This window comes from Trachurus japonicus, chromosome 15 (genome assembly GCF_045865225.1).
Source record: "Trachurus japonicus isolate A0001 chromosome 15, Traja_1.0".
NCBI lineage: Eukaryota > Metazoa > Chordata > Actinopteri > Carangiformes > Carangidae > Trachurus > Trachurus japonicus.
The window spans coordinates 14,300,273-14,316,422 of NC_140921.1; positions in this window are offsets into that span (position 1 = coordinate 14,300,273).

Below are 16,150 nucleotides of genomic sequence, written 5' to 3' on the forward strand. Positions count from 1 at the left end.
CTAGACGGATTTTAACATCAGTGGTGTCATTTACATTTGTGTTTGTGTCTGTCTGTCTGTTTGTTTGTTTGTTTGTTTGTTTGTTTGTTTGTTTGTTTGTTTGTTTGCATGCGTGCGTGCGTGCGTGCGTGTGCGCTCTACCTGTGGGTCTGTGCTTGGCAATAAGGATGTCAAAGAAAAGGAAAATGGACCTAAGACACTTTATAAGTGAAAGTGTAAGTTCTTTATAAGTGAAAGTGTAAGTTACTTCACTGGTATCTAACTGTAGGCTAGAGCCTCAACAATACAGATAATGAATAAAAGCCATGGCAAACAGATACACTTTTTATAGCTTATTATTTCCATGTATCTTTTGTGTGAAAGGGAACTGTTTAAAAAACAAAAATAAAGAACATTGGTCGGGAAAATAGGCCTACAAAAAAAACCTTATACATCTATATTGAGGGAATAAATTACACATAAGTGTGTAAAAGTAAAAGCCTTTTTTCCTCAGGCAATAACTGTACCATCAAGCTCTATGATCATCTTATCCCTACGTAGGCCTATCTGTTCATATGTCATGCATCAACATATTTTTTGTCAGGAGACAGTAGAGAGGCTGGAGGAGATGGAGAAGGAGAGACCAGAGGAGGTAGAGGAGGAGAAGCTGGATGAGGAGAAGGACGAGAGGCTGGAAATTCACAGGTGAGGATAATGATGCATGTGTTAGTCATGATGATGCACAGTTCACTTCAGCCAGAGCAACTGAGAACTCTTCTAAATTGCCTTCTTGTCTTTCATTAGTTGCTCATTAGTTACCCCTACATAACATGAAATTATGATTGCAAATGCAAAAAACATTGATCAACTTTCAGGAGTGATGCCTCGGAGCACTTTTGTGTCCCCACACCAATGTCAAAATCAAACCTACTCCTTTGCAGGTGATACATCCTGTCATGAATCACTAACGTCTTGACAGGAGCTTTATGTGACATGTGTCACGTTCATGATCTGCAGAAGTCACGTACACTAAGTGGCTGTGGTCACAATTTATTTTGCATAAAGCAACAACAGTGTTTGTTGTCCCCTTTCATCACTCCTTTTAGGGAAAGGATTTGAAAGACGAGTAGACATATGGACAGGAAGGTTGACAACAGCATGAAAACCTGTTCCATTGTGTAGGCCTACATAGTCTGAGAGTCACACACTCAGTAGACAGGCCACCTCTAGAATACAGCTGATTGCACTACATGTTTATAATGCACATTTATCTTGACATTAGAAATGTGTAAACTCAGTCCTATTTTTTAAAGCACCTTTGTTACAGGTGATACATGTCTATGCATGTGCATATGAGAACTGATTTTGAATCAAATAGAGACACCCAAAGATTCACATCCCTTCAGTAGTATAGTATAAAATCAGCTAAATGTAGCAGTTTACTTCAAAATGGTTCAAATATATTGCTGCTGAATAAATCTGCAACATGTGATTTTCTGGGGGAAATATGGCTCCTGATATGATGCCTCGCGTCACCAGGCTCTTCAGACAAGCGAAGAGCCTGGTATCTGTTAACTCTGAATTTTGTCTGCATTCTGGTTCCCGTCTGTAGCGGAGACCGAAATCACCAAATTCACCAAAATAAAAGTGTTCACCAACATAAAACTTATAAAATAGACATCAACAACAACAACAACAACAACAACAACAACTTGTAATACAAGAAAAGCAAAATGTTAACTTAATGGCTCGGGGACTTTCTTGTAAAAATCCTAGTGGGGTTTTCAGTGGCAGACCGGCCGGGGGTGGGGGCCAGCAGGCGCTGAATTCATGGGTTTCATGTGTCTGTGGCTGAGCAGCTCAGGGCGGGTACAACTACTTGTAGTTTCTAAGCGGAAGGGGGTGGGGGCGAGGAGCAGGGGAGACAAAGGGATTGGATGGAGGGTACGAGCCAATGCGAGTCTACCGTGACGGCTGGATAGCATTGGTCAATTTCTATGCAGGCCCACGGCTGGTAGACTGAATGGATTTTTTCGGTTCCTTTTGCTATTCATATTGTGTAGATCGGACTATACGACCATAATCACCGTATAAACGATGTTAATGATAATTACCAATCTTCCAAATCGTAGACTATAGTTGCCAACCCTCCCGATTTTCCCGGGAGAGTCCCGAATTTTAATGCCCCTCCCGAAAATCTCCCGGGGCCACCATTCTCCCGAATTTCTCCCGATTTCCGCCCGGACAACAATATTGCTACACCATCCTTCACTGGGCGCCGTTTCCGGCCGGACAATAATAACAGTTACCCCCTTTCATGTCCCTGGAGCTGTGCGCCACGGACGTGCACGGTTCCCTACGTTGCTGTGTCAGGCAGGTGTTTCCCACGGAGCTCTGCCCTGTTTAGAGGGTGAAGGAAGCCCTAAGTGGAAAGACGTTGCCTCCACGATGTAGAATGTGTTTTATAGAAGATAAACACACATTTCAGGACCGCTGACTTGTATCATCAAAACAGACAAATGTTAACACAGAAGGCTAAAAATCACAGGACATGTCTGTTGGGATTATGCAAATCAACAGTGTGAAGTAGAGCTGTCAAGATGTAGGCTATGCAGTAGTTAATTATTGCATATCCTACTGTACCTATCACTCCTATTGTTTCTGATGTACAGGTGCATTAGAATATCATGGGAGAGTTTATTAAGGCCCATGTCACTAATTCAATTCAAAAAGTGAAACTAATACATTATTATATTATTATATTATGTCGATTACACACTGAATGAAACATCCCATGTCTTTATTTATTCAGTTTATTTTAATAGTAATAATTATGGCAAACATTCAATGAAGACCTAAAATTCAGTATCTCCACAAGTAAAAGGAACATTTTTTCTTTTAAAGCATTTTTAATATAGAAATGTTGGCCTTCTGAAAACTATGTCCATCTATATGCACTCAATACTTGGTTGGGGTTGAACTACTGGAAATTGACTTTTCTCTTATATTATAAGCCAGACAATTACTCTCTTTTTTTGGTCCTGACCCGTTTGCATCCCTGATAGTTACAGTTGAATTTGCCTTATAAGCGTGTCATAACACTATCATAACAGTGTCATAACATGTGTCATAGACATTATGTCATGACTGTTGTCATTAAGTGTCATTCGGTTTTTGTAATGACAACTTGATATTATTTGGGTTGTCTTCCAAACAGGCTTCACTCTGTGCATCGGTCTCAGCACTTGGGCGCGTTGGTGCCATAGTGGAATGAACGAAGTGAACCCTCCCGTCAGTCATCCAGGATCTTTGTTTCCCAGAATGCATTTTGCGTCAACCGGCAGCGGTAGTGGTAAATGCTGTTTTAATTCTCGCTGCAGCGGCTGTTATTACGTTACTTTTTAAAGTTTTAATATTTTTTCATGTGAGAAAGTCACAGTGAAGATCCCTCAGTTTATCCAGATAGCGCCTGTTAGGAGATTTCCTCCGACGTTTTTGGAGAAGTGCAGAGCTAATGTGCTTAGCAGCGGCCGGTCTGCTGAGCTCCGGTCAACCTCTTCATCATCCCGGGAGAGAAAACGAGCGGAGTAACTTATTATTACTACTGGTTAAATACTTTTAAGGAGATAAATGCTAACTATGGCAGTGTATTATATTATATGTATTATACCCCCCCCCCCCCCCCCGACACGTGCACACCTAAACCGGGCTCTACAAACACTGGTGCGCACAGGCGTGCCCCCCGTGGGTGCTCAACCTGGTCAGTGGGTGCTCGTGCCCCAGAGCACCCACGGAATCGGCGCCTATGGTCATGACAGTCAGTTTTGGGTATCCTGTCAAACATCATGGTCTGTAACCTAGCACATCTAATTATAATAATCATTATGTCAACTTGCCATAAACACAAAAATAGGCGCATATTCCGTTAATGCCAAGTTGTCATGACAAAGACAACTTCTGGTAATGTCACTTTGATTAATGTCAAGTTGTCATAATCAAGACAACCCAAACAATGTCAAGTTGTCATTACAAACAACACTTACCATTGGTTGGCCATTCTGTCATGAATCACTAACGTCTTGACAGGAGCTTTATGTGACATGTGTCACGTTCATGATCTGCAGAAGTCACATACACTAAGTGGCTGTGGTCACAATTTATTTTGCAGAAAACAACAACAGTGGAGTGTTGCATTTCAGTAGAACAGATGTGTTGTGAATTCTAGTTGGTTGGTGGTTGGCTTCCTGTCATTGTTCATGTAGCCTGCACATTGAGCTGTGTGTTAAGTCACGTATCACTTTGGTGTGAACTGTTTCAATTTTAATTAGATGTGTAGAGAGAGAATGTGGTTTAGCTGCCTGATAGAAGCAAATGTGAGAACCATTGTCTATGGAAACATCTGCCTTTTTTGAAGGGTGTCTCTTTATCTCTTTTAACCAGAAGGCAGGCTGTCGCTCAACCCTTAACCACAAATGAAACAAACTTAAAAAGACATATCATGTCTCTGTCAGCACATGCAGTGGTGGTTCTACCTTATATGGCAGGGTTCCCCAATTAGTTTTCGGCGAGGGCCAAAATATGTGAAGTGTGCCAAGCCGAGGGCCAAAACGTCCAGTTTTTGTTTTTTTCCATCGTGCCAGTAAAAGTTGATTTTTTTTGTACAGATAATGTTGCTGCTATCATTGTTGGTAACATTGAAGAAAAGAAGAGGAAGAAGTAATAATTTAGGCATGGGAGTCTCAAAGGGTCAAACAAGAAAAATTGCACTCTTGATAAACAGCCACTGACACAGACAACGAGAAGGGAGCAGTAGTTGTGTGTGGAATATATTCGGATATTCACAATGGCAAAAAGAAATGATTAGCTAGAGACACACAGCAAGAAAGGAACAACCTTTCTACATATTTGACATATCATCATTTGTGCAGATTTTTAAACCCATCTGTACCGGCATGTGGTGCCGTGGACAGGGTCGTCTGTGGCGTTTGAACGCACCTCAAAAAAATCACTGCATGGCTCTTCGTTTTACCATTTATTTTCCAAGCAGGCAAATTATAGCAAAAATGATGAGTTCACAATGATAACAAAATCCAAAAGGCAACGAAAGATCAATCCAGTTAACGAAAAATGTGATTTAAAGGTCGTAAAACAACTATCAAGAGTGTGGTCAAAAACTGTGGATTACCACCGACACCCGCCTGTCCGACATTGTTCTTCTTCTCCCCGCCCCCCAGTGACGTGTATATAAATAATGTGACATAATAAGTTCCTAAGAAACACAAGCTACCAAGTTAAATTATATAAACGTAACTGATGTGTGTGCAACAAATAAAGAGAAAGAAATTGTGTGACTTACAGACTTTAAATGGCTACAACATTTCCGGCCCCTAATTATTGTCTAACAATTAATTACAAATTAAGCAAGTGTAGCCATAACAGAAATCAATATTCAATTTTGACTATCAAATATCAACTATTATACACTCTGTACTGTATTTAACTAGCACAGTAAACCAGCTAATCGTTACATTCCATAAGTAATGTTCAACAAAGTCCCCTTTTTCTTTGTGTGTACAATAAACTATAATCTTCTTCTTCGTCGGCAGGAATAACCTAAAAGGAAAGAGATGCATGCATAACATGCATTGTGTGCAAAGTTATGTATATTATGAGGAAATGTATTGCAAATGGCAGGTGTAGTGGATGTATGCTTTATGGAGTGTGTAGTCAGTATATGTGTAAAGCCAGAGTTCCATTCTCTGGCAGCAGGAACCGTGGCTATGGCTCTTCTAGCAGAAGACACAGCTTGGTGATGGGCCGTTCCAGCTCTGATGTTTGAGTCTTGAGACGAACACGCCGAACGTATCCCTTGGAATCCGCCATGGTCTCTGTGATCCGTCCCAACTGCCATGAATTCCTGGGTGCAGAGTCATCCATAACAAGCACCAAGTCTCCAACTGCAAAGCTCTTTTTTATTCTGCTCCACTTCTGCCGTGCTTGCATCAACGGGAGATATTCTCTCACCCACCTTTTCCAAAATAAGCTTGCGATATATTGCACCTGTCTCCAGCGCCTGCGGGTGTAAAGATCTTCCTTTTGGAATAATCCAGGTGGCAGCAGTGGCTTTGCTTTCAGCTGTAGGAGATGGTTTGGTGTAAGAGCCTCCAAGTCATTTGGGTCATCTGTGGATGGTGTAATGGGGCGGTCATTCAAAATGGCCTCTATCTCACACAGAACAGTGTTTAGGGCTTCGTCGTCCAGCACTTGCTGTCTCACCACCGTGCACAGAATCCGCTTGATGTGCTGAATTAGTCGTTCCCACACTCCTCCATGATGAGCTCCGTGTGGGGGGTTGAAGCACCATTCAATTCCATCGTGCACAAGAGTTTTATGAAACTTATCTTGATTGAGCTCTTTAATAGCTTGCTTTAGCTCCCGGTTGGCACTAACAAAGTTTGTTCCGTTGTCTGACCTTAATTTCCGGACTTGACCTCTACGGCACACAAACCTCCTGATGGCATTTATACATGAGTCGGTGTCCAGAGTGTGTGCCACTTCTAGGTGAACTGCACGAGAGGTTAAGCATGTAAATATGACACCATATCTCTTTACAGTGTGCCGGCCCCTCTTTACCTCTATTGGGCCAAAGTAATCGATGCCAACATCTGTGAATGGGGGAAGATCTGAGGTGACTCTGTCGGCAGGGAGATCTGACATTTTTTGCTCACCTGGTCGCTGTCGTTGTCGCTTGCACACTATGCAACTTCTTATGATCGCTCTGGCTGCAGAGTTGGCATGTGGTATCCAGTAGCGACGCCGAAGAGTTGACAGCATGTGGTTTCTGCCGCCGTGACCAACCATCTGATGAATGTGGCGCAGTATCAATGTTGAGATGTGGCTGGACTTGGGTAGTAGAATTACTGGGTGTTTTGCCTCTTCAGGGAGTGCAGACCGGTGCAGCCTGCCACCAACTCTTAAAACTCCATCCACAATCTGAGGGTCAAGCTTAAACAGATGGCTTGTTTTTTTTAACATGCCTGTTTGCAGGGCTGTGAGTTCCTCTGGATAGATCTGTTTCTGCACAAAGCAGAAAATCGCCTTTTCTGCTTTATCCAGGTCACTTACAGAGAGTCTTATGATGCCTGGTTTTACCTTTTGTTTTGACCTTTGACCTTGACCCTGGGAATCAGGTGCTGTGTTCCTTTTCCGCTCTTTCTGCAGGAGGAGTAATTCTTTCAGCTTTAACATCCATGCCACAGCTCTTCTAAGGTCATTCCACTGTGAAAAGTAGTTAAGAAGCTTACTTGTCGGGCACTCCTTTTGTTCCAGTACTGCAGCACAAACATGGATTTCACCTTTTACTTCTGGATCATCATCAGGGATCTTTTCTATCTTTACTACACTGTCCCTTTCTGGCCAGTGCGTGGGTGGTTTGAACAGAAACTGCGGTCCATTGGTCCATTCTTTAGAGCTGAGGAAAACATCTGCCTTTATCCCACGTGATGCAACGTCTGCCGGGTTTAGTTTGGAGCTAATGTGCCGCCATTGCTCCACCTTTGACAGTTCCTGAATGATGGAAATCCTGTTAGCCACATATGTTTTGAATCGTTTTGTTTTGCTGGCAATGTACTGAAGAACCGTCATGCTGTCCGACCAGAAGATAGACTCGTCCAATTTCATGTCCAGCTCTGTTTTCAGCATTTTATCCATGCGAACAGCCAATACTGCAGCTGCGAGCTCCAGCCTGGGTATAGTGGTTTGCTTCAGTGGTGCCACTCTAGCTTTTCCCATTACAAAGGCAACGTTCACATCTTGGTTGGTGTTTAACAGCCGGAGGTAAGACACCCATCCATATCCTGTCTCGCTGGCGTCACAAAAATGATGCAGCTGTGCTGCTGTCACTTCACCAAAATCCTTTGGAGTAAAGCACCTGTGGATGCTGAAGGTGTTCAGGAGGGCAAACTCATCCAACCATTTTTGCCACCTCTGAGCCATTTCTTGTGGGATTTGATCATCCCATCCCAGCTTTGTTATGCACAAGCCTTGCAGGATTTGCTTGGCGGGCAGGATTACAGGTGCCATAAACCCTAAAGGGTCATACATTGATCCAACAACAGACAGAATGCCACGTCTGGTCACTGCGTGGGGTCTTACCTCCATACTGAATGTGAATGCATCCTGCTGCACGTTCCACTGAGCTCCAAGTGCTCTTTCCATAGGGAGCTGGTCTCTGTCAAGGTCAAGTGTTTTTACATCTTTAGCTCTCCGCTCTTCGGGAATTCCTGCCAGGACTGAGCGATGGTTGCTCACCCACTTATTGAGTTTAAATCCACCTTTGGCACACAGGGCTGTTAGATGTTGATACAGAGATATTGCCTGCTCCACTGTATTGACCGACTTGAGACAATCATCCACATAGAAATTCTGACGAACTGTGTTTATTACCTCAGTTGGGAAGTCATGTTGGTTGTCGTCAGCTGTTTTCAGCAAGGCGAATGAAGCGCAGCTGGGGGAAGACACCGCTCCAAAGATGTGAACCAGCATTCTGTGCTCCTGTAGCTCCTTTGTTATGTCCCCATCCGGCCACCAGAGGAAGCGCAGGAAGTTGACATCTTCTTTGGCTACTCTCACTTGATGGAACATTCCTTCAATGTCAGCCATGAAGGCTACAGGGCCCTGGCGAAAACGAAGCAGTACACCCAACAGTGTATTTGTCAAATTGGGTCCCTGCAGGAGCTCTTTATTCAGAGACGTTCCACAATAAGTTGAAGCACAATCAAACACCACACGCAAGGTTTTTTTTGCGTGGGTGATAGACCCCATGATGTGGTATAAACCACACCTTTCCACTTTCATGCTCCAACTCATCTTCTGGCACAATCTCTGCATAATTCTTAACAAAGACGTCGTTCATGAACTCTTTGTACTCACCAAAGAATGTGTGGTTTCTCTTAAACTTCTTAAGAAGATGATGTGCTCTCTGCTGGGCTACAGCTTTGTTGTATGGAAGTCCCAAATTGGCTTTACGAAAGGGCAGCTTCAGGCTGTAATGTCCATTCTCCAGCACAGCAGAGCTTGAAACTATATTCATGAACTCGAGGTCCTCAACAGACATTTCCTTTTTGTCTTCATGGTGTTGCTCAACAAAGTCTTGGTTGTACTGCTGAACCAGCAGCTCCTCAATAGATATCCTATTACACTGCAAGGATCCATCATTTCCATCGTCGCTGAGTGGTCCATTAATGACCCATCCAAGTAAGGTTTTCACCGCATAAGGCCCACTGCCCTGGCCGCTTATCACCTTCCATGGTTCCATGGCTCTTGGGGCGTTGACTCCTATTAGCAGCCCAATGCCAGCATTAATGGGAGTCAAATCCACTTCCTCAAGATACGGCCATTTTTTAATATCCTCCACTTTGGGAATGTTTTCTTTGGCAACTGGAATGGATTTGTGTGTATAGACATCTGGCAATTTAATGAATGTATCACCTTTAATAGCAGCAACTTCCAATCCGCATATTTTGTGGCTTGTAACTGGTTTGGTTTGCCCCATGGTTTTGAGCAAAATTACCTGTTTCTTTCCATCTGTGTTTAACTGATGCATCAGGGCTTCTGTGCAGAATGTGGCTGAGCTCCCTCCATCCAGAAATGCGTATGTTTGCACCACTTTGGTTCCTTTTTCCAACTTAACTTTTACTGGTACTATTGCAAGTGCACACTTTTTTGTGCCGGCCCCCATAACCTCATTATTCAGCGAAACCAAAGCACTAGACATTGATGCCTGTGAAAGGTGAGTGTTATCTGTTATCCTTTGGGTTTCCCTTGGGCTTATGTGCAAAATGGTGGGGTGCATTTTGTTGCATATATGGCATGACATGCGTTTTTTACAGACCTTGCTGATGTGTCCCTTTTCCAGACATCCAAAGCATAATCCATTTGCTCTCAGAAACTCCACCTTTTCCATGTTGTGCTTCTGCTTGAGCGCTCCACATATTTCCAGTTTATGGTCTCTTCCACAAAACATGCATGCATTGCTCCTTTTTTGTTTTTGTCCCACCTCCATTTTGATTTTAGCCGGTTCAGGGATGGTAGTCACAGCAGTGGCAAAACTACTCCCCCTCATGTCTTTGTGCTGCATTTTAGGTTTGGCCCTCTTTTCCAAGGTTATGGGTATATTTGCCTCACCAAACACTGGGTCCAGTACTGCACGGGTTTTTATTTCCATGAAGTGCAGGAGATCTTTAAAGTTTGCTCTTCTGCCCTCAGCTTCTTGAATGTCACAAACAGTCGTTCTCCAGGTGTCACGCAGCTTAAAGGGTAATTTTGACACAATTATTTTCATGTTTGAGGCATTTTCCAGTTCATCTTCGTAGTTTATTTCAGACATAGTATTGTAGCAGCTTTGTAAAAAAAGTAAATATGACCTCAAAGCGGCTCCATCTTCTGCCCTTATAGCACACCAGCTCAATGCTTTGCTCATGAATGCTGCTGAGATTTTCATTTTATTTCCAAAATGCCATTCAAGCTGCTCCATGGCTCTTGTGTACCCTCTGCTTGGTTCCATATGTAAACAGCTGCGTATCAGTTGCCTGGGCTGACCGGCTGTATACTGCTCCAGATAGTTAAGCTTGTCTTGCATGTTATCAGTTTTGCTATCGATACATTGTTGAAACGCTCTGATGAAGGAGCGAAACTGAAGCGGGTCCCCATCAAAGACTGGAATGTCTCTACTTGGCAAAAGTGACATGCTCTGCTGTTTTATTAGCATTTCAGTTATTTCGTTTTGTCTTCTCAGTACATCTGCCAAAACATTACTGGGGGCACTTAATTCAACTTGAGCACCGTGGCCATCGGGGTTATAGACAGGTTCAATTTTTATTGGAGGGCACTTACTTTTGCGTAATGCATCTGCCGTCGCTCGCACTTTCTTAATCCAGATGTTTCAGCAGCAGATGATTCAGATGTGGCTGAGCAACGACTGCCCTCCCTGGACACATTCTGCCTTAACAGCTTCGCTTTGGCTTCTGCCGCTGCTAGTTCTGCAGTTAAAGCCAGCTTTTCCTGTTTTGCTTTCAACTGGGCTTGGCTTGTTCCATGTCCAAAACGTGCTTTTGCTCCAAGGTTTGAATCTTTGCGCGCAGCGCTGCCCGTTCAGCCTCTGCCTCCAGACAGGCAGCCGTCAATCTGCTTGACTTGGAGCTCTTGGTGCTGCTTGATGACCCAGCCGACGCCTCGGAAACACTAGGGCCGATCTCACTTTCCGCTTCACCGGCAGCGCCATCACCGGCGGCGCCATCGCCTGCAGCGCCATCACCGCCCACAGCTCCGTTTCCGTCCTCTTTAGCGTCTCCATTGCCAACGGCAGCTCCGTCCTCTCTCTCTGTCCATAGCGCCGTCTCCTCCTTATACATCCATGACTCGATATCCTCCACAAACCTTTCAAAATTTGCAAGCTTGGGTTCATACCAGTCAATATAGTCCGCTTCCTTTTCCTCCGGCTCCAACAGGTTTTCCACATCCATTTGCAACTCCTTAAAATGCGCCAAAAGTTCATGAAACGAGTCCATATTTTTCTTTACCACATCTTTATCCTCGTTTCTTTCAACCATGTTAATGATTTCATTCTTTTTTCTTGTCACGGCGCCCAGCCTTCCTCTGCGCGCTTTAATCTTTTGTAATAGTTCCATTTCTTTTTCCATACTTGCTTCGGGAAGATTCGCCATCTTTTCCACAAACTTTTCAAATAATGTTCATAAACAAAAAACACTGAATGGCTTATTCCAAACCGAAAGGCTTGTTGCGCTCAGCAAACAAACAAAGGGCCGCGTGGGAGCGCAGCGGCTCACTTCCTACTCACGGTGTGAAACAGTTTCAACTTTGGTCCAACGAAACTCCATCCAGCAAGAATCCATCCAGTGGTAGATGCAAAAAGTCAGTCCAGATTCCAAAGTTTTTGACTTAATGTACCGGCATGTGGTGCCGTGGACAGGGTCGTCTGTGGCGTTTGAACGCACCTCAAAAAAATCACTGCATGGCTCTTCGTTTTACCATTTATTTTCCAAGCAGGCAAATTATAGCAAAAATGATGAGTTCACAATGATAACAAAATCCAAAAGGCAACGAAAGATCAATCCAGTTAACGAAAAATGTGATTTAAAGGTCGTAAAACAACTATCAAGAGTGTGGTCAAAAACTGTGGATTACCACCGACACCCGCCTGTCCGACATTGTTCTTCTTCTCCCCGCCCCCCAGTGACGTGTATATAAATAATGTGACATAATAAGTTCCTAAGAAACACAAGCTACCAAGTTAAATTATATAAACGTAACTGATGTGTGTGCAACAAATAAAGAGAAAGAAATTGTGTGACTTACAGACTTTAAATGGCTACAACACCATCTGCAAAATGTCCACAAATACAGCTGTAAGCAGCATCTGCACAACCCTTCACCTCAAGAAGAGCCACCTGAGAGACTGTATGATATCTCTCAGCGTCAGCATGGTCAAATAAAACAAAACTCATCAGTCCAGTCCACTTTACCACCTTTTGGTGCAGGTCATGTTATTAATCAGCATACCTGACTTACTTGGATATTTCACTCAGAGGGCCGGCGGATCAGCTCGCGATGGGAAAAAAACAACCTGCCCGGAAGTCCCGCCATGGCAGAACTCACTTCAGTTTCCCCGAACAGAAAACAACACACGCTGGGCGTGGCTTAAACAGAACGTAATGGCATCGCATGAGCTTCTGACCGTTACACTTATGACTCACGTAGTCTTATGTATGTGTATCATAACACTGAGTACACTAAATAAAATAATGTCTCAAAAAAAAAGGGATGTGGTGGAATGAAAGCTCCCAGTGTTGCTCTGCCGGAATCTGGCGCGATTTGCGAAGCCGTGAACTGGGTGTCAATGCAAATCGCGCGAGATTTGCACTGACACAGGCAAAGCAGTGAACTGAGACACTGGGAGCTTCCGCTACAAACAAGCTTAAAATATAGACTTATTTAATTTTTTTCGGAATAATTTCTCATGTTGGGGCTTCAATACAAGAGGGACATTACAGACGAGCACTATGGAGGTATTTAGATGTTTTTTGGTGTGTCTTTTTGGACGAAGAAAAGTGAGCCCCGTTTGCTACCGTCATATGGCAGTGCAGTGCTGCGCTGAGCCCCCCTGTAACTCCGAGAAGGCACGGAGGACTAACTTCTCCCAACCCTAATTAGTTGAAATTTAAATTTTGAGTGAACTATCCCTTTAAAGAAAACCCTCCCCTCAATTGGCAATTAATAACAAGTCCCTTGATCATAATTGTACAATATATAAACATGATACACAGATAAGAACCAAATACCTATACATAAAACCAGTATGCTCCAGAAACTGGATGAGCAAGTAAAATAGGATGAAAAACAATGGGAAAGAGGACATGGACCTCAGGTGGCTGCTAGTGTTTAGCAGGTTTGTTAAGCAGAGCAATGAATGAAGGCAAGAATGAGAGCTTGTAGCGATTAGTTCTGTATCTGCTCGCTCTGTTAACGTCGCCCAGAAGGCAGCGTTTCATATTCCAAATAGAGGATATGAGATGGATCTTTTAAAATCCTATGAGCCTGATTGACAACAGTTTTTACAAATACAGAATGTAGAGACGGGTAACTGTCATTTCCCATCACCTTCATCGCTGCCTTTACCTGCTTTTCCAACTTAGATTTGGATTGAACTGTGAGGGGTCCAAACCAAGCAGCCATCCCGTACCTGATCAGACTACCCAATACAGCATTATAAAATGATGTCATGATCACTGTGCTTACTCCGTACAGTCTCAGTCTTCTGAGAAAATGCAGTCGTTGGGATAATTTTACACACAAAGCATCAACATGAACATTCCATTTCAGCAGGTTATCCATGTGGATTCCTAAATACTTGCAGGATTTAACCTATTAACACAGTCACCGATGACCACCGGGTCATCTTCTCCAAGCATGTTTATTTTAGACTAGCACACACTCACATATCTCTGTGTCATGGCAGAACTCAATCAGCTTCCCACAACAGAAAACAACACATCTGGGCGTGGCTTAAACAGAACGTAATGACATCGCATGAGCTTCTGGCCATTGTATTACACATAACACTGAGTACACTAAATACAACAAAATAAAAGAGAAATAAATCACTATCCAGCACTGTACATTACAATCTATAGATTGTCAAATATCGATGTTCTTGTGACATGTCCTATAAGACATTTGCTAGAAATAATTTGACAGTTTATATAACCGTGTAAAAATCAAAATAACAAGTGTAAATTCAAAAGTTGTGATATCCAATAAAGGCAAAAAGGCCAAAAAAATATATACAAAAAAAAAAAACAACAACACTGACATTGGGTGAATATTGACACGAAACACAACCTACTGTATTGTTTGTACAGGGATTTCCCACTGGGAAATCCCCTGTTTTCTGCATGCCTTATTTTCTCAATTTTCTACTGCCTCCTCTTTTAAATTGCTTTCTCTCTGATTGATAGCACTACTCATTCCCTGAATGCAGGTCAGGCACCATGGCAAACATGAGCTGATGATGTTACTGATTACATTCTGCATGAAAATGCCCCATAAACAAAAACAAATCAACACAAAACATAAAAAAAAAATAATCAATGAGCAGGTCACTTGTAATTTTTTGGTTTTTATTTAGCTATTGTTTTCAGTTTCTCTCATCAACCACAAAAAGCACATTTTGCATATTAAAAAAAACTGGGAGTTTGAATTGTGCTCTGTTAACTCATTCCTTTACAGTAAATCTGATTGGCTCTTTGATGAGTCATTTTGTTCTTATTATCATTTAGACTATCATTTACTGGGTGTGGATTAGAGGATGACACAGGAGTGGATTTTGACTCCCGCTCCTTCCCACTCCCACAGAAAATATCCCAGTCCTCCCCAATCCTGAGGGAGGGTTTCAAAATCAATCCCAAACCACTAAGGAACACTAAGGAACTTTTCAACCTTCATATAATATTTTCATAACTTTTGTGATGGTACATCGACTTACAACAGGTTGAATGACACCTCTGTCATGGCCTGAGGGGGTCTGTATCGCCTTCACTGGCACTAAGCAGCTTTGAGGAGCTTGGCAGGAACCCGGCTTTCACTTAAGTTTCACTTTCACTTTCACGAGTCACAACGAGGAGGGAGCAGACAACGCATACACCATTGTGTATGTGTGTTTACTGAGAAATGATCCGCTGGTAACAGAAACTTAGTTTGGACGTCTTCTGTTAATTTCCATGCACCGGGAGATCAGGATGTTTACGAAACTCAACCAAAATTGGAAGTTCTTAAGTAGCCTACTGCTTTAATTTTTAATTTTTGGGATATGGAAATTGGGTGAGTATACAACACAATTACATTTCTGTAATTCACTATGGTAAAATTTTTCACCACACATATTTTTACAAAAACATAATTTAGGAAAAAAAAACAGGAAAACAGGAACATGTCCCCCTGTCTAGGGATAGGCTTCAAATCTTTAATCAACTTACATTCTGTGTTTTTCATGAAGGCAGGGAAATTAGAATAGAAAAAAAAATTGAGTAACAGAATTTGTGCTCTTTCTAGATCACATGGATCCAACTGTGTTTCATGGGACATTGAGAATTGAGAATGCTTGGAAACTGCACTGTGCAGTGACTGCCAACTGAGTGGGGTGTAGCTACACTATAGCCTCGTTTCTACTGTCAGTACAGTACGGCACAGTACGGATTGGTACGGGTACGGTTCGGGTCGGATATGGTCAGCTTTGCGTTTCCATTGTATAAATATGTAATTTGTGGCTGCTCCCAGGTTGATCTGCACTTCTCCCAAAACGTCGGAGCAAACTTCTAAACAGACGTCAGTTTGATAAACTGACCACAGATTAGGACTCTAAACTGTGACTTTCTCGCATGAAAAAAAACATTTTAAAAATTAATAAAGTGATGTTTTAACAGCGCTACAGCGGACTTTGTCTGTGTTGTTGTGCTTCAGATATACGTCAGGCTGCGCGATGATGCCATATGCTCGATCAATCACCAGCTTGCAGTGCTTTGGCTCCTCCCCAAGGGAACCGGTCCTGTGTGCTAGGTATCCCCAGAAGGGTTACAAAAATGGTAACGGGTACCAT